This window comes from Lonchura striata, chromosome 9, assembly GCF_050655825.1.
Source record: "Lonchura striata isolate lonStrDom1 chromosome 9, ASM5065582v1, whole genome shotgun sequence".
Taxonomy (NCBI): Eukaryota; Metazoa; Chordata; class Aves; order Passeriformes; family Estrildidae; genus Lonchura; species Lonchura striata.
In genome coordinates, this window is record NC_140711.1 from 18,380,213 (window position 1) to 18,398,357 (window position 18,145).

At 50.1% G+C, this 18,145-nt stretch overlaps 1 protein-coding gene across 1 annotated transcript in view; it reads right to left on the reverse strand.

Moving 5' to 3' along the window:
- ZIC4 (Zic family zinc finger 4) overlaps positions 1–18,145 on the reverse strand; it is a 157,305-nt gene that overhangs the window by 126,534 nt on the left and 12,626 nt on the right. Inside the window, exon 4 of the transcript XR_014957207.1 lies at positions 5,246–5,316. The gene's annotated coding sequence lies outside the window, so the exon portion shown is untranslated. The remainder of the gene's footprint in view (positions 1–5,245; positions 5,317–18,145) is intronic.

The following is an 18,145-nucleotide window of genomic DNA, read 5'->3' on the forward strand; positions in this document are numbered from 1 at the left end:
ACAGATTTTTTTAAAAAGCCGCAGCGGGTCGGCGGTTAGGAAAGCAGCGAGATACCTGGAGCAGCTCTCTCTTCCCCTGAAACAGAGACAAGCTTGGGACGGTCCGCGGGGAGATGGTGAAAGTGCAGCCACCCCGGGATGGGTGACACCATCTCCGCGGGGAGCCCCGGGTCCCCCCGGGCTGCAGCGGCCCTGGAAGGCGCGGGCGAGGGGATACAGGGAGGTGGCTTGGGGAAGCAGCAGCCTGACCGTGGAGTTGGGATCCACGGAGAGCCACGCACGGCCCCGAGGGGACTCGAGGGCGCGGGGAGGCGGCGTCTCCGTGCCGATTCAGCACAGCCGATGGGACCGGGCCATTCGGCTGGGGCCGGAGGCATCGCCCTCCGCAGCCCGGCGGGGAGCGGGGCAGGGCTGCCGTGCCCAGCCCCAGCCTCCCGCCGCGCCCCGCACCTGCCCCGCCGCCCCGCCACCGGCACAGGCGCGGCGGGGCCGCCGCGCAGCCGGGCCGGGCTCTCCGCGGAGCGGGGCGGGGACAGCCCCTGCGGCTGCCCCGGGCCCGGCCGCCCGTCGGGCTCTCCCAGCCCCGCCGCTCGCGGGAAATTCCCACCCAGGTCTCGCTACCGTGTGAAGCTACAGAGCCTGCCGCTCATTTCCCTTCCAAAGCCGCCCTGTAAGGGGTGCTGGGAAGGAGACCCGGACACCTTCATATCTCAATTTTTCTTCTTTGGACAGGAAATGTGTGTGGAGGGGGAGGTCGAGATCGTAAATTTCATTGATTACTTGCAGACTGTACAGAGTATATTCAAGCTTTCATGACAGCTTCTGGAGACATAACGACTGGACAATATTGCCCGAGCACTACAAACTCTCTTTAACAATTACAAAGAAATCAGCAGGTAATTATAGGCTCGATTGTATACATAATAGGCATCGGAAATCGGAGAATAACTGTAGGCAGCGATTCTGAACCAGAAGAAGAACTGTCGCGCTTCAAACTCTCATACAATAGCCGCTCATTGTGCTGGGTGTCTTATTCTAATTACAGATACCTGCGCAGCATAGCAAATATAGAAGAGAGACAATTCCTTGATCTTCCTGCCAGCAAATCTCATCCTTTATAAATTAAAAATATAAAGGCAAAGCAAGCCATGTGGGTATTCCTGAAACAGGCGATGATGCTGGGCTGTGCCCTTTGCTCTGGAAGAGCCCTTTACTGTGCAAAAGGAGCAGAATTTCTGACCGGAATTGGACTGCAGGCAAAAAAAAAAAAAAAAAAAAAAAAAAATTACAAAACCCTCCAACTTTTCTCGAGGTGCCTGGAGAATTACCTTTTCCATAGGAAAAGCTAATAAATATAAAAAGCGCCCCACCAAAATTAGACGAATACAGCAACTTCGGGAACACATCAAGCCCTTATTTAAAATGGAGGTTATAACATTCGAAATTATTTTTTCTTGACATTCGGAAAAAAATAGACACTCTTGCTTTTCTATGCCTAAATGAATAAAAATATTTAATTCTCATATAAAGATTGTTCCCATTTTAAAAGATGGTTTTGTTTTAAAATCATTATTGTCAGTGCCTGCACAGAATAATCTGTCTCTCCTTTAACCGATGATTTCTCCCTCCTAAAGACTCTAAATCCCAGCAAAATCAAGGAGAACACTTCTAAACACTCTAAAAACTCTGCCGGTGTCGATGCTCAGTTAATTCGAATGCTTCCTCAATTCCCGTTTCTCTCAGGTGAAGTTTCCCAACGAGTTCCCTGGCTACGAGCCGAGGCGGTGCCCGGCGTGTGCGGCTCTGCGTGGCTGGAGCCCCGCACCGCCCGTCCCCGCGGGTCTGACCCCGCTTCTGTCTGGCAGAAACGAGCCCCGGCCGCCTCCGCACAACTTCGCTTTGAATATCATCTGGCCTGAAAGTTCACTTCGGTTGTTTTGCCTCTAGGGGTACGTGCTATGTTATTCTAGGTCACTCGTGACTTACAAGCTTAAGGAAACATGTGTCCACATCAAAACCCAGCCATACAGAGGCAAATCATCCAAGGTATCATTTCAGCCTGTGGGGAAGGTTGTTTCCACCAGGTTTGGCTGTGTCAGGAGGCAGAGCGGAGCGAGCCGCGGAGCGCCGGGCGGGGGCTGCGCACCGCGGCCGCGGCGGGGGCGGCGCTCGGCCGCCGCTGACCTTTGCCGGCGCTTTGGCTGCGGCGCGACCCGGGCAGCGCGGGGGGCGCAGGGCTGGGCACGCCCCCCACGCGTGTCCGTGGGATGGGAAAGACCCTCATCGGGCAGCAACCAGCCTCCAATGAAATTAGATTTGGATTCCTTTCAATTGCAAATATCTTATTTGTCAAGTCCGATTGCTGTTTTTCTAAACATCATTTCCCTCATAGTTGTAAACGAGATAATATAATTGTCGATTTAAAAATTTCCAATGATTTATAGAAATAAATTCTCTGTCTAACTGGCAACGAGTATAGGCTAAATTTCGCACTCGGTGCCATTCAATCCCGCTTCTGCAACAACTGTTTTGACTAAGCTAGCTTGCTGGTTTCAGCCTATCTGTTTGGCTTTAATGCCAAATTAATGTTAGATCTGAAGAAAAAAATTAATATAAACATGAATCAATTTTCCAAAATGCTCCTGACTTAATAGTGGCGTGAAAATAAAACACAGAAAGAGAGAAGGGGAGGAAATGCTGTTTCCCAAAATTGATAGACAGTAAAAAATTGTTCATCAAAAAAAAAAAATCTCCAGATGAAGACAGTAAAGGTAAATCAAAGCAGAGCAACTGCTTGCAATATCATTTTTACTTTTCCTGTTGGGCTGCGCAGTATTTTACTGACTGGAAGTACTATCAAGATGTGCAGGTATCCGCTTACATCAGAAACTGCATTTGGTATAAATATTCTGTTCCAGAGAACCGCTTTATCACGTTTCCAAATAATAAAGTATCCTTTGAAACAAAAGCCGCACATCAGGTGTCATTCTACTCATGAATGATGCGCTGCCTCATAAATATGAGGGGTGACTGTATTTATGAAAGGTGATGTTTTTTGCTCCATGCTCCTCTCCGCCTCCCCTCCTGTCCCGTCCTGTGCCGCCTCTGGCGCGGGGTCCCGGCCGCCCCCTGCCCGTCCGGCAGCCCCCGGAGCCGCCCGGCTCCTGCCCGGCTCCGCCGCGCCTTCGAGCAGCCTTCAGGGCGATGCCTTGGACCCAGCGATCAAATTCACGCACTGAACACTCCCGCCAAAAGGCGACTTTTGTTTGTTCCCCTAAAGTTTTGTGATGTTTGCCCAATTTCAGCAAGAGAGGCTTGTGAGAAGAAGGCTAAGTCAGATTTACATCAGGGTAACCTGCCTGCCCCCATCCTGTGTCACCTATGAATTTCTCAGGTGCGCGGTTGCACCTCTGCCCTCAAATCTGTGCCATCAGCGGTGTCGGGACAGTGCCTGGGCTGAGAGGATGCGTGCCACGATACATTTGCAATAGCCGGTCCCAAACCCCAGCTGCTAGAGCAGCTCGACAAAGCCACGCTGTGAATTGGGCAGATGAAGGATCTGTTGATCGCCCTGGCCACAAGTTCGCTTTTCTGACCTCATATCCCTGTACAGCCAATCCTTTGGTTTGGTCTGGTTTGGACTTTTTAAAGCCGACTCTTATTTTGCGTGTTAAATAGTCGGCTCTTTAACCAGCAACTAGCAATCATCAGACATTAATTTATACGGCTTTTACAAATACCTAAGCTATTTAAAATGCTGAACTGGGTTGTGTGTGGCAGGGAACATCTATCTATTGAATAGGCAGTGTCACACGGTAGCATGCTCTCTTGTCAAGGGTGATTGTGTTTTAGGCAAACATTTGAGCAAACATAAAGGCAAAGGTCAAGTACTGTTCAGTTGCAGTGTGTGCTAATTCACCTAGCTAACCAATGGGGCAAAAGTTGCATTTTCTGCGAGCACCGCAGACCAAACCTCTGCGAAGGGCATTATTAGCTGTGAGCCGGCTGTGATCGTTTCCAGACAGCTCCCGGGTGGAAGGGCTGGAAGCTCGGAGGGTGCCCGGGGTGTAGCTACTGCACCATCACCTCCCGTTGCTAACAAGTGCCTTCCAATAAGCTGGTGGTTATTGTACTGTTCTGACCTCATCCTTTTTTTTTTTTTTTTTTCCTTTTTTTCTTTCCTCTTTTCCTTGCTATTTATTTCTTTCCTGGTATTTGCTTCCTCTCCCTCCCCATCCCCCGGACAAACGAAGACGGGCTGTCCATTGCCAGCCGGCTCGATGCACTGAGCATCTCCGGAGAAATTGGGCGAGAAGAGACCGGTGGCAGGGAAGTGCAGTTTGGCTCCTCATTGAAAGTGCGTGGGGAGGAGGGGGAGGAGGCACCGAGTTACTTTATTATCCACAATCCTCCCCACGTCGTCGCAATTTTTAAAAAGCCGTGTTTTGAATAGGAAAGGGTGGAATTTATTTCTGAGGGTGATTTACCTGCAGATTTTTTCAAGCAAACCTTATTATTTCTCATAGGATTTTTTTCCTGCTATCTGTCAAAAAAAAAAAAAAATCAAAGGACTGGGTCGTGGTTGTCACACTCACAGCTTAGAAGTGTCTCTCTCTCGCTCTGTCTTTTAAAGAAAAAAAAAAAAAGAAAAAGAAAAAAGAAAAAAAAAATGATGACCCATTCCTTCCTTCTCGGTTCAGCCTGGAGGGCTCGCACTTTGAATCAATAGTCATTTTATTTGAACCAATGGCTGTGCTTCCACCCAGCCTGTACGTACAGTACTTTTCATAATAAACAGGGAGTTCACAGCTGTAATCTTAAGGCACTCAGGTTTGGGGGATGCACGTGCAAAATAAATAAATAAACACATAACATGACAGTAGGATGAAAAAGAAATCAACCAAAAAAGAAAACTCTAACAAATTGCCAAATAAAAACTATTATTTTGAACCCCGGCAAACGCTCGTGAAATTCTTACTTGTTGCCTTGTGACATAGAGGCACTCGCCTCCCAGTCCCGCACCGTGGGGTCTGGCTCTGCTGCTGGGAGAAGCAAGAGTATTTTTTCTTTTTTGACAAAACTCCAGGAAGAACATCAACAACATTAGAGACGTGATTCTGAGCACAAAACTGGTTTATGGCTAAAATGACATTAAAATCACGAGGGCATATTTTCTTTGCGACGCAAACTTTAAACACAAGCATACACTCATGAGAAAACACGTCAAAAATAATAATAAACTTACCCCCGCCTGCCAAACCATCACAATTTGTGGGACTCTTCTTTAGTGCTGCAGACAACTTGACCCTTCAAGCCCTGCATTAAACACGGTGGATACAGTGAAACAGGAATCAAATTGAGAAAAAAATTTGTTTTGTCATGTAATTCTAAATAGTTTAATCTTCAACTGTCTCGGATTTCTTTACAACTCACTGGCTACAGTCCTATAAACACCACCTGGGCAGTTTCACAAGCTTTAAAGTTTTGTGCGAGTGTGTGTGTGTGTGTGTGTGTGTGTGTGTGTGTGTGTGTGTGCGCGCGTGTGTGCAGTAAGTTGTTTAAAAGGCATCGTTACCATTCAGAGGTATAAAAGTATTGCCCTGATCTTTGGCGTGATGGGATTTGGGTTTTGGATTTGGATGGGGTTTTTTTTACATGCACCTCTCATTTTACTTAACTTTTTAAGATGGGAAAAGCTGGAAGCTTTAGTTTTCGAGAGACTTTTCTCGTTATTCATCTGTTTGGTCGCCTTAGCTGCACAAAAGCGTATCAGCTGCGTTATGAAAAATGGCCTAAGCCCAGAGAATGTCACAGTGGTCGACTTATTATTTTAGCCCTTCTTAAAAAAAAAAAAAAAAAAAAAAAAAGCTCAGGGAAAGTTTGCTTTTGATGAATTCAATAAAAGCGGCACTGCAACGGAAGAGATTTTAAGCTAAAATCATACAGCATGGGGGCAAAAGCTTAAATCAGCCAGATGGCCAAAGGTAGACAGAGTCTGCCCGTTTTAAACCAATCCAACAAAGTTATAGTCCTCCAGACTTTTAGCTTCTTATTACGTTTATCGTTCTTTGTCCCACTTCTCCCGCCCCCCTTAAAAGTGTCTCAACAAATAAATAAACAAAAGTGAACTTTTGCAATTCATATGTCACAGTTTTTCTTTCCTCTTCAACTCATGATTTTTCTCTCTCTCTTTTTTTTTTTTTTATGTTTTAAAATTTGTATTAATTTAAAAAAAGACGCGGCATTCATAGTCCCTGGACAAGGTGTTGTTACTTTTTAATTTACCAGCACCTATGTCTGGTCTTCAGGGAGGGCTTCCCGGCCGTAGCCAGAAAGGACAAGTCTAAGGGACTGCAGGGATTGCAGCTGAAGGCTGTGCTGTGAATCAGCTCCTGTCCTTCTTCTGAGTAAATAAATAGATTCAAATAATAGCTGCGATTTACAATTATAACAAAAATAAATACCACAGGATAGCGACTGCGTGGGGCAGGGGTTTGAGTTAGGTGTGGACTTTGTTTATTCTTATTAAACACTCATAAACAGCCCTAAAACCACTAGTAAATTCCAATGTCCTCTGTCGTAAGAAGCTTTGCAACTCCTGTGATCCCAGTGGCACTCGGAGACTGTCACTGGCTTCCAGAAAGTTGTCCCGGCTGGAAGCGAGGACAGAGATGTGGTGCCTCATCCTGAGTCCGAGGCTGTGCCCACCTGCTTTAGTAACGGGACAGTTTCTGGTGCCGCTGGAGTGAAGGAGATAATTCCGGCTGTGCAGGGGGGTCAATAATCTGCAGGGGCAGAGTGGACTGAAAACTCCCTGCCAGCTCTGCCCGTCCTGCCCGGGCTCCTCTCTCTTCCTGCCCCTTCTTCCATAGTTCTCCCATCCTGCAGAACAAGCGTGCTCCCTTCCCGTGGGAGGGGGGCTGCAGCCGCCCGCAGGTGCCCAGCACCGGGCTGCGCCCCCCGCACCTCTGTCCCCGGCCGCGGGACCGGGACCCGGCCGGGCCGCGCAGAGGCGGGCGGAGAGGCCGGGACCGGCTCGTCCCGGTGCCCGCAGCTCCCGGTGCCCCACGGCCGGGGACCCCGGCACTCGCACAGGTAGCGCGGCCGCCGAGCGCGGTGCCCGAGGCCGGCTGCCTTGCCACGGGGGAGCGGCCGAGCCCACGCGTGGGGGCGGCAGGTGCTGCCAGCCACCAAGGGGGGCCCAAGGTCCCGCTGTGGTCCAGTCTGCGTGCGGGGAGCGCTGCGGGCAGTGCCCGGGAGCCGAGGGTTATCCCCGAGAGCCGGCTGTTTCCTCAGGACAGTGGGCATTTGAACTCTTGGTATTTGGCTTTATTTGTAAACGATTAAACGAAACAGGAGGAGAATAACCCTCTACTCTGCTAAAAGCCAGCTACGGAGTGGAGGGAAGAGCGTGGTTTTTGGTGTCTGAGTGGGCGAATAGCGCAATGGACACTGTCCCCTTTCAAAGAGCAGATTTACTGCGGAGTTTCCTAATGCCTAACGACCTGCGGGAGTGGCTCCCCGACAGGCGCTGCCGGGGTGAAGACGGCACCAGCCCAGTCACGACAGCGGTCAGGAGCAGAAACCAGTTCCCAGTCGTTTCCCCGCTGGCGCAGCGGCTTTCGAGAAGCGCTGACATGCTGTCAGAAAAAACCTTGGGAGAAGCAGCTCCCCCACTCGTGTGTGTGGGGACTGAGGAGCCCTGGGCGTCGTGGTGTGGGCGGACGCCTGTGTCCCACTGAGCAACCCCTGACCTGAGCCCCTGAGCCCCGCCGCTGCCCAGCGCACGGCTCTAACTTGTGCTCCTGCCTCCACCTGCGGCTGCGCTTAACGGGTCACCTCGACGTGGGCAAGAGACACGTCTGGGAGAATCCTAATGATCTTCCAGACGCCTTTTCCCCAAAACGCTTGAGAAATCCGTTAAATCAAAGACCTCGAGAGGCTGGAAATCTTCCCTTGAATCCCCAAAGAACGCGAGCTGGGGAAATTGGAAGAGCATCATCCCGCTGGGAATGACAGTGCACCATCAAAGGGTGTTTAGAAAATTTGAAGGAAGCAGTTAAATCGGTCGACCAAAGAAGTTTTGGTTTTGATTTAGGAATATTTTGTTGCCCATAAAATAATACCGATTCCGAGCAGCTTTACAGAAAAGGGCGTAAATCAGAGGATAAAGGGGTACCACCTAGTAGCATGATGCCCAGAAGAGTACCTGCCCCGGCTTACAGAAATGATCTGGACAAAGAAACTCTCTGCTCCTCGGCCCTTCCTCCCCAGCTCTTCCCTCTGCATGGGACGGGTCAGCCCCGCTCAGCCCCGGCTGTGAAGCCTGCGCAGAGCGCCTGGAGAACCCCGGGGATTCGCGATGCTGTGAGCGCTGCTGGCGCTCCCTTCACCGCCCGGGTCCCTCGAGGGGCGGCGAGCGGGGGAGCCCCGCAGTTTGGAGCCGCTGAGGGGGCAGGCTGTCCTGGGCCGGGGGCCTGAGCACCGCCGGCTGGGCTGACCGTCCCCACCTTGGTCACCAGCTGAGCTTCGCCATTCTAAAAGGCCACTGACTGACTGGACACTGCCGACACGTTGTGACCCGACTCCATCGGCATCCGGGCCCACCGGGTCAGCTCTGCAGCGCCCCGGGCACGGTGGGCCGGGAGCCAGCCCAGAGTCGTGTCCCGGGACGCAGCCTCACCGCTTCCCTGGAGGAAATTCGGACATGCGGTCGTGTTTACGGTGTGCAACATATTAGACGGGCTGGTGTGTCCTCCCAGCTGTAGGCTGCCCGTGAAACGTGGGTGTTCCATCCCCGCCCAGCTACATTACAGCTTCTCTGCTCTGCAAGGGAACTCGCTCTGGCTCTGAGGCCCCTTGCTCTGGACTTCACACCTTCTGAGGACCCATCCTGGAGCTCCCAACCAACTCAAACTTCCCTGAAGTAAAGAAGAATAGGGGGTTTTTTTCGGTTTTGGTCCTCCGAGCGTTTCCGCAAGTCAGGACTCGGCCAACAGAGAAATGTGGAGGTCGTTCCCTCTGGCTGCCCACCGCCTGCAAAGGACAGGCTTGGGACAGAGGCATCCCCGACAGTCCTCGCAGTTCTCGAAGGCTGTGTCTTGTTTCAATGTTTACTTGCCGTACTGCAAATGTCACCAGAATGCAACTTTAGTGCTTTGTGGTTAATATTTTTCGCCCGAGGTCTATCACTGGCATTAATTGTCCCAATAAATTGAGATATAGTGTGCATAATGCAACGTAACAATATGGTTATATTCCACGTGTATGACTTAATTAAGCTATTTGCAGCCTGATGCTGCAAGTCAACGGGTGTGCAAGTGGATTAACAATGTACTGTTCTCGTATCCTCAGGATGGTGCATAATTACTTTACTGGTGGTACATATCAATTTTTGATGATTGCAGAACACATGCTCACTTTACCAACAAGCGCTTTAATAACTCTCCGTTGTGTTTTTAAAAAGCGTTGTTTGGAAATATTTGGAAGCCTTTGCAAATAATGCTGGAGGTTCGTGGCTCGAGGCTTAGACCCGACCTCTGATGGAGCGCAAAGGTTGTGAGGCAGCGCCCAGCCCCGCTGCCTGCTCCCGAGGCCGGGAGGAGCGCGGGGCCGGGCCGGCCGTCGAGGCACTCGGCGGTCCCCGGGGACGAGGGCGTGCGGAGAGGCGGGGGTAGCGTGCCCCAACACATGCTCCTGACATTTGCCAGCGGAGTAATGAAATTAGGAAACTCGATTACAGGGCGGCGGCGAGGCTGGGGAGCCCCGGGTCTTTGTTCCCGAGAAGATGGCGCCAGGGGCTGGCCGGTGGGATTTGGCGTGCGCCTCTCCAGGCAAAGGTGCAGGAGGACGAGTGCCGACCTTTCTGGGGACAGTTTAATTTCTGCAGGCTAATGGCGCTGGGGAGGCAGGTGCCGCCCATGAGAGCGAGCTCCCGGGCTGCCCGCCCGGCCGGGCACCGCGGCGGGCCCAGCGCTCCGCGGCACCGGGCGCAGCCCGGGGAACGCAGCGCGGAGCAAACGCCGCGCCGAGCGCTGCCGCACGGCGCTGGCACCTCAGGGGTGGCCTCGAGGGCCTGTCTGCGGGCTGGGCTCGGGCTCCGGTAACCAAAGGCAGATGGGTTCCGTGGCTTGGGAGGGCGTTTAGCAGCTCCCGGCCCCGGGGCTGGCCGAGGGTGCGCTGCCAGCCCGGCCGGGGTGGCGAGCAGCGGCGGCGCCGGGCGAGGACAGCAGCGCGCGGCCTGCGCGGCCCCGGGCCCTGCTCCGCGCCCCGCTCCGCGCCCAGGCCTGGTGTCGCTGCTGCTCCAAAGAAGACGATTTGTTCTTCTACCTGAAGCAGGTGATGTTTATGCAGAGACATCTGAATGACAGCAGGAGTGAAGGACAAATCTAATAAAGCCTAATAAACCGTGAGAGTCTAAATGTCATTAAACTTACAAAGATGAGAATCCAAATCACCAAAAAGGTAAATGTCTTCATTAGCCTGATCTCTGAAGACTGTCGAACATTTCATTAATTTATAATTTATGATTGTTTGACAAATATTGAAAAGTATGTAAATATGAGGGGGATAATGTCTTTTCTGCGGGAGATAAGGAAATGACCCAAACTGTACGTGCCTGCTAGATTACACACGAGGTTCCATCTATCTGTTATCAAACTGTGCTTTCCCTTTATACAACATATTGTGCAACTGACAAGTGAAATAGTGCAGATAAACCAATGGTTTAAAACGTAATAAAGACAACAGCCATTTGCATTTTTTACATTTTATTACAAAGGTAATTTACTATGACACATTTCTGAATGTAATTTATGAAAACATTTTAAGGCAATTATATAATGTATACAGCACTCGGAGACACAGAAAGTCAGATAAATAATAATCTTATGGATCTTCAGAGACTTTCTAAAACGCTGAAAATATAGACTTCTGCAGGAACAGCAGTAAAACATAAAATCATAGAAATAAAATGCAGAATGATGTAATAAAGAGGAAATGGGTGTACTTCGAACTGGAATTGCAACATTAGATATTCAAGGAAACAATTTCATCTATTCCAAAGAACTAGATCATATCAGGCTATTATTCTTTTCCTTCCTCTGCGTTGTGAGATAGGCTTCTAAAAGAAAAGAGGATTTCTGAGCAGAACGTGTTGCCCCCCCCAGTCCTCTTTGGCGGACCAAGAAGTGGACGTTCCAGTGGGGACGCCAGGGAGGCAGGGAACGGCCTCCCTTTGCTCTCCTGTGACAAAGGCGAATTGCGAGTTTATCATCACTCGTCCTCTCGGGGGGAGGGGGCGGCAGGCGCTGTTCGGCGTGGGCAGAGGAGGCTGCACGGGGCCGGGGTGCGGGCAGGCCCGGGCAGTGCCAGCCGCCTCCCTTCCTCTTCGCATCCCACCGGCTGCACCCGGGCAAGGGTTCCACAGTCCTCCCGCTTCTCTGCACTGTGCACACTTGCACATGCCCCAGTGAAATCCACGGCGAGGCGGCCACTGTTTTGGTGGGCGAGGGGCACGGAGTGGCTGTCCGAATGGGGTCCTGCACCACCTCCGCCCGCGCCCCCGGCTCTCCGCGGCTGGCTCAGGGGAGCTACGGTGCTTACCGTGAGAGCAGGGAGATGCCCAGAAGATGAGAGAGGACAGCATCCCATGTCTCCATGTGCCTCCAAGGTATTGGCACTCGGAGGGTCAGCAGCCCATCGCGTGCAACTGCCTTGAGTTTGGATTTTGTGTTTGAGCGGTTTTTCCCAAAACCGCCCAGTAGACAATAAGCCAGGGAGCAATTTTCTAAAAGCCCCGCATTTCCCAGAATGGGCTCTGTGTCTTTGTCTTTACATAAAACAGTGCCCGTTGGCCAAATGTGCCTGTAACGAGCTTGTAAAACAAACCAGAAATCTCAGCTCGTCCTCGAGACTAAAACCAAGTCTCTTTATTCCCAAATCTTGCAAATATGTTAGGAGTCTTAGAAGTGGGGCTAAAAAGCCTCGTAGCAGAGCTGCTTACCTGCTGTGAGCCTCACTGCCACAGACCCTTTCACCAGATACATTAAATCTCTTACCCTAAGAAAACAGGCACTTGTCACAATTGAAACCCGACGTATCGGGACAGCGGGATCTAAGAGTTTAGGGAACTCTGTGTTTTCCCTGGAGACCTTCCCGAGAAGATGTCCTAACACACCTCTGCAAGAGGCCTGCAGGGTCCGCCCTGCGTTTCTGAGGGCCACGTCCAGAGAGCGTTCCAGAGAGGCGGCCCTCGGCGTCCTCCCTGTGCCAGCACCTCGTACCTGGACTGGTGCTTAGTGGTTTCTGGAGTGAAAGGGGTTTCGAGGAGATGGCAGGTGACTTCCCCCCCAGAACCTCGTTGGTTACGCTCCCCCTCTCCATGGGATGTCCCGGCTGTCTCCCCTGACGGCAGATCTGCTGCCTGCCCCAGGTTGTAGGGCACGGCCGCGCTGCCCGGCCTGGGGAGCCGCTGCCACGGCCGCCCGCAGCCGGGGCGGGGGCCGCCAGCTCTCCTCTCCCCGCCCTTCGGCAGCGCGCTGCCATTCTTTCCCATCTCTGAAGTATGTGTTTTATTACAAATTGTTTCATTTGATGAACAACATGCCTACCGCCCTGAGCAGAGTCTAAGTGGAAAAAGGTTTACTTGGCATTGCAAAAGAGTTTCAATGATAATAGTTTAAAAAATAAAAACTATATATACAAGAAGATCTAGACGTGCCACACGTGCTAAGCTGGCTTCCACGGACCTGGGCTTCAAGGTTTTCCACCCAAACTAGCCCTCATTTCTTTTCTTTTTTTTTTTTTTTTTCCCTCTGATGGAGACAAGGAACAAGAGGTCTCCTGTACCACCATCACGCCTAGGGCAGGTCCTCCCCGTCCAGTCCTCATACGGCTGTTTCTGACCATTTTGGATAAAGACTGGCAATTGTTCAAAAGTGGCAAAATGTCTCGTGTAGTTTAAGTTCAATATGTGCCAGGCGACGGAAAGACCCTGGCAACCGATTTTTGTTTGGTTTTAGCCTTTTTTTTTTTTTTTTTTTTTAGGGCGTAAATGATTTCTTACAACACTCGCGGGCTTGTAACTTACAACGAAAGGAGGAAAAAAGGCAAAGACGGCCTGAGGCTGGGCTGGGAGAAGCCCACCGATCCCTGAGTCATAAAAGCGTACAATGAAAGGGCTTTATTGTCTCTCGTTAAGCAGTTCATAAGTGACCCCGTTTATTTCTGAATAGCCATGTTTTGATGACTTATAGTATATGCAAAAACAAACTTTCCCGCGGTGGTTTTTTTCTCCGTCATGCTTTTCTTTTCAAACAGCCAGATGATTTTAAAAAGAAAAACACCCAGAAATGATAAATCGCGTCGCATAGCTAATGGCTGGAGGGCGCGCTTACCAATTCATAATCATTTATTCTTGGTGATGTATGACCCTTACTCTTAAATCTCAAAAGCTTCTATTTGAAGGTGTAAATAGCTTTTTCCCCCCTTGCAGTAAACCTTACTGCATTAGCAGTGATTGATCTCCTGTACAATTCGTCCCAGAGTGCTATTTTAGAGGGGGAACACTGGCTTTTGGAGATTAACTGGGGAGTCTGTTACATATTAATGAACCTAGGAGATATACTAACGTTTTGGTAATTTAGTTATTTGTGTCTATAGCTTTCGCCGTTATTTTCTCTTAGACCCCCGCGGTTGTTATACATCGAATTAAAAAGTGGTCCTTCAGCATCATTTTTTCAGTGGCAACTAAATGCCATTTAATGTGAAAAACAAATGTTGACTTGTCTCTTGAAGGAAGTGTGTTTCTTGGCAAGACATCAAAGTGTTTTAAACTGTATTAGAAGGGTTTGTTAGTTTTCTTACCCCGAGCCTACGGTAATGTAAGGAAACAGCCTCTCGGTGGAAGCACCCGTCGGAGGGGGGAGCGGGCGCTGCGCAGTGCTGCGCATAGGTGCACGCTCGAGAGGCGGCTTTAGCTGCAGCAGGAATGCACAGGCACCTCTTCGCTGGGATTACAGCCTTGATTAACGTGCTAATGAATAGGGATGCTAAAGAGTCGTCCGGAAACCCGTCTGTGAGAAGGAGGAGTGAGAAACTCCTAGGTTGGGCTTAGCCTGCAGAGAGAGCAACTTCACTAAAATGCCATTAACCTACTGCTCCTTAGCAGACACTCGGGCAAAGCACCTCGGAGATGTCTGAGAAAGGGCTGAGGTGGAAGCAGGGGGTGGAATCCCTGCTGGGCTCTCGCCTCTGCCCCCGCAGCTGATGCGGGGCTGCAGAGCGGCAGGGCAGCCTGGAGCCACCGGGCCCGGAACGGCGCACTCGGCGCCGGGGCAGCCGCTACCCCACTCCTCGGCGGAAAAATAGTGTCGGGGAGATGGAGGGCTGGGGGAGAAAGGGGCCCAGTGGGTTTTTATTTTTCAGCGGTTCCGCTCCCTATTAACTTTGACATCTTTCTCTCATTTATAAATTAGAGTTCATTATCCTCGAAGGTCGTCAAAGTAGGCAGCTCAGCTAAGAATTAATGCGTGCAAACCCGCTCGCTACAGCTGGCTTCGTCCTGAGCTGTCTGGTGGGCTCAGGAAGTTGGTGGAGGCTTCAGTCACTCCAGTGGTCAAAGAGAGATACCGGTCCCTTCTGCCCTCCTCCTTGCCATTTATCGCCGGGAGAAGGCTGAAACGCAGCTGCCCACCATCCTGGAGAGAGCAGCAAGCAGATCGCCAAGGCAAATGGACCTGTCCTTATTTTTGAAGGAAACAAACATGTTTCTCCCCCCGCGTCCCGTCCCAAAGTTAAACGTTTGTTTAGGACAAACTCGAGAAGCAACAGTCTTTGCGAGAACTTTGTTTTCCCCTTCTCCTTGTGAATAACAAAGTGGTCATAGGCTACTCGGCCAGTTGGCGAGGAGAGAACTTTTGTTTTCTGGGGCGATTTATGTTCTTTATAAATATGTGGTTTGGAAAATAAAAAGAGACTTGAAAACGTTGTTACAATGAAAAAGGACAAATTAGAAGACATTTTCTGTGATCAAAGGAGGAAGAGAAAGCGAGTAGGGGTATTCAAAAAGCTTGACTTATTCACACAACTCCTTTGGAGCCCAGGGGCAACAAGCGTGTCTTACATTGAAAAGGCGGCTCTATTCAGAGTGCAGGTGCGAAGTGGTGTGGCACATTCTGCCACATTATGTAAAGGTTGTTGGAGATTAGTGTTCAGACTTAATAACTAAAGCGCTTGATTTACATTGGAAAAAAGCCCCCTCATCCGTGAAAGCAAAATAATTTAACGCGTGATCATTTCGAGTGCTGCTGATATCCTAATACTTGCATTGTTCTCGGCCAAGTACTAGAGGAGCGCGGATTGATGCTTTTGGGAACCTATCATTTACAGCCACTGAACTCTGCTCAGAACTGGAGGTCTGGAGGGGAGATAAAAGAGGGGCACAAGAGAAAAGTTTCGCATTAGGGAAAAAAAAAGCGGGGGGGGGGGGGGAAGAAAAAAAAAAAAAGAGAGAGAACAATATAAACGTGACAGTTCTCCTCCTCCTCGCAGAGGACTCCATGCCTCCTGTCCAGTGCCAGGGCGAAGCAGCGTCCAGCTCTACGGAGACGAAAATTGGGCTCAGGTCTCAGGCTCTTCCCTACTCCGCCTTTCCCCGTCGGAGCAGAATTACTTACCTTACTAATTATTCATATTTATGTAAATGTCATTAGTTAATGTAACTTTCTATAAAAAGATAATCAGGCGAGATCGGAGCATAGGTATTACCTTAAGTGCATTGGCTCTGGTTGTTTCATTCATATGTTAATACACGTGATGCAGTCGTGCCAGGCGTAGGGAGGGTGGAGAGGAGGGGAGAGGAGGAAGGCGAGGGAAAGAAATTAAATAATAATAACAAAGCCCCGCAAAGGCTTTAAGTTTGCATCGCGGGACCAAGGAACACCATGCCTTCTGATGCGCTGAACAAAGGGGGACCCTGCGCCGTCCCAGCCGTGGCGGCTGTCCGGGCATTCCGGCAACTTTGGGTGGCTTTTTTGTTTGTTTGTGTACCCTCCTCTCCTAAAGGACAATTTTATGTTTCAAACCGTTTCGATCTATCCAAATCCTCGTGCCAAGCCGAGTGCTTCAATTCCCGAACGACCCGAATTAAAGTATCTTTGTACGGGACACGCACCAATTAAAATTGCAATACCTTTTTGCATCTCCCTCTTTAGTGTAAGCATTTTAGGGCCATTTCCATAAATTCTCTGCGAGAATAAAGGCTATAATGGGAACAAGGTGAGAAAGCTGTTAACCATTGTTTCAGCAAGAAAAGGTCGTAAGTCAGGCAATTGGTGTCTGACCTGTCAGGATAAGGTATAAAGGCTTTATTCATGCAGTCGCTCACGATTTTCTCAGCTCTCACAAAAGTGTTTTTATGATTCTGTTTTCTTACCTCGTTCCTTAATTAAAAAGCTGAATGATTAGAATAGCACCTGCATAATGTCTGAACGACGCCTGCATACTAATTCGCGAGTCTTTACATCTAGTAATTATAACATAAAATCAGAGATTGAATAAAACAGAAGGATTTTGCCCCTAAAGCCCTGCTAATCCTCTTTTAAAAGAGTCTGCTGAAATAATTCAGAACAGTTTCCGGAAGTTGGATTACCGACTCTTTTTTGACTATTTACAATGAAATGATATTTCACACTTAAAGGACTCTCTGTATTTCTACAACAGGTTTTTTAAGGTGGCCTGTTTTCTAGACAATAACAATCCAGTGATTCCTTTCTTTTCCTACCCGTTTTTTCCCTCTTCCTCCCAGCAAGATCTTCATCTTTATCAAGTATATGCGGGGATTAATCTGTCCTCAGGTAGGGATAACAAAACCTCCCCCCTTGAAGCCTCCCTTTGAGTCCCCACTCCGGGACTCCCCGTGACGAGGGAGGAGGGAGGGCTGCGGGCGGGCAGCCGCCTGTGCCCAAGTTCGGGCGCACCCTGTTTCCCGGCCGCCCGCGGCAGCAGGCGGTGCAGCAGGGAGCTCGCATTGCTTCACCGTTGCCCCCACCCAGGGCAGAGGATAATTTAAGCCAGCAGGCACTAGTCAAAAGTTGAAGACTAATTTTTTTTGTGTGTGTCTTCCCGAAACAGCTGGAGGGATGATGGGGGAGTGGTGGTGTCCGCGCTTTTGTCTGATTTCCAGGGCGTGCTGTAGCAGGTATCCTCAGGGGCAGCAGCGAGGCAGGGCAGGCAAGGGGGGCAAGAGGGAGCTGCTGGCCGGGGCAGCGACGTCCCGGGGCCTCCCCAGCCCGGGCGGGCGGCTCAGCCCGGACCCCCGGGGTGGCTTTCCCGGTCCAGGCAACCCGCAATGGCCCAGAGACGGGTTTTGCGGCAGTATAGAGCCGAGCCTCTGGATAACATTGATTGGGGGGTAAGAAAAAAAAAAAAAAATTGCCGATCTGTTTAGAGCGTTCTATTTATTTTAGGAAAAAGGTGTCCTTGTAGACCGGCGAGCTCCAGCCCGGCCATGAGGTTGGCTGCCTAATGACGAAGAAAACGAAGTTGGTGCACGAATTTTGAAACGCGGGAGCTGTTGCCTGCACCCTCTGCAGCTCCGCAGGGTCTCGGCGCCTGATCCAAGGAAGCCAGAGTGGACCTGGCGTCGGAGCGGGGTGGATCCAAATGAAGGAGTTGAGGCTGAAGTCAGCCTCGCGGGAAGTTGCAGAGGTTTCTCTGACATGTTACCATCATTAAGAACACCTTAGTCTGTTGTGCTATTTCTTTTTAACTGTTAAAGTGTTGCTTTTGCGATTAATTTTGTCCTTCCCCTTCCTTCTCCTCCCATAGTGTAATCCTGCAAAAAACTAAATAATCTATGAGAAAATGGAGTAAACGTGTCATTCAGCATTAAAAATCTTGAGGCTTTAACTAAAAGCTTTAATTGCTATCCTGGCCCCATTATAACCAAGGGAACGCCGTACTCTGTTGGAAACTCAGAAATGTTACATATCGTTTTAGCAGGCGCTGCCCTTGTTTGTTTACTGTAGCTTACTTTCATTTATACCCCAGGAATATTATTTTACCAGGCGACACACGAAAAGACAAAGGGTGTAAATAAACTAACATATGGCCCAGAGGTTTTAGAGGAGCTGGAGCCGCTTAG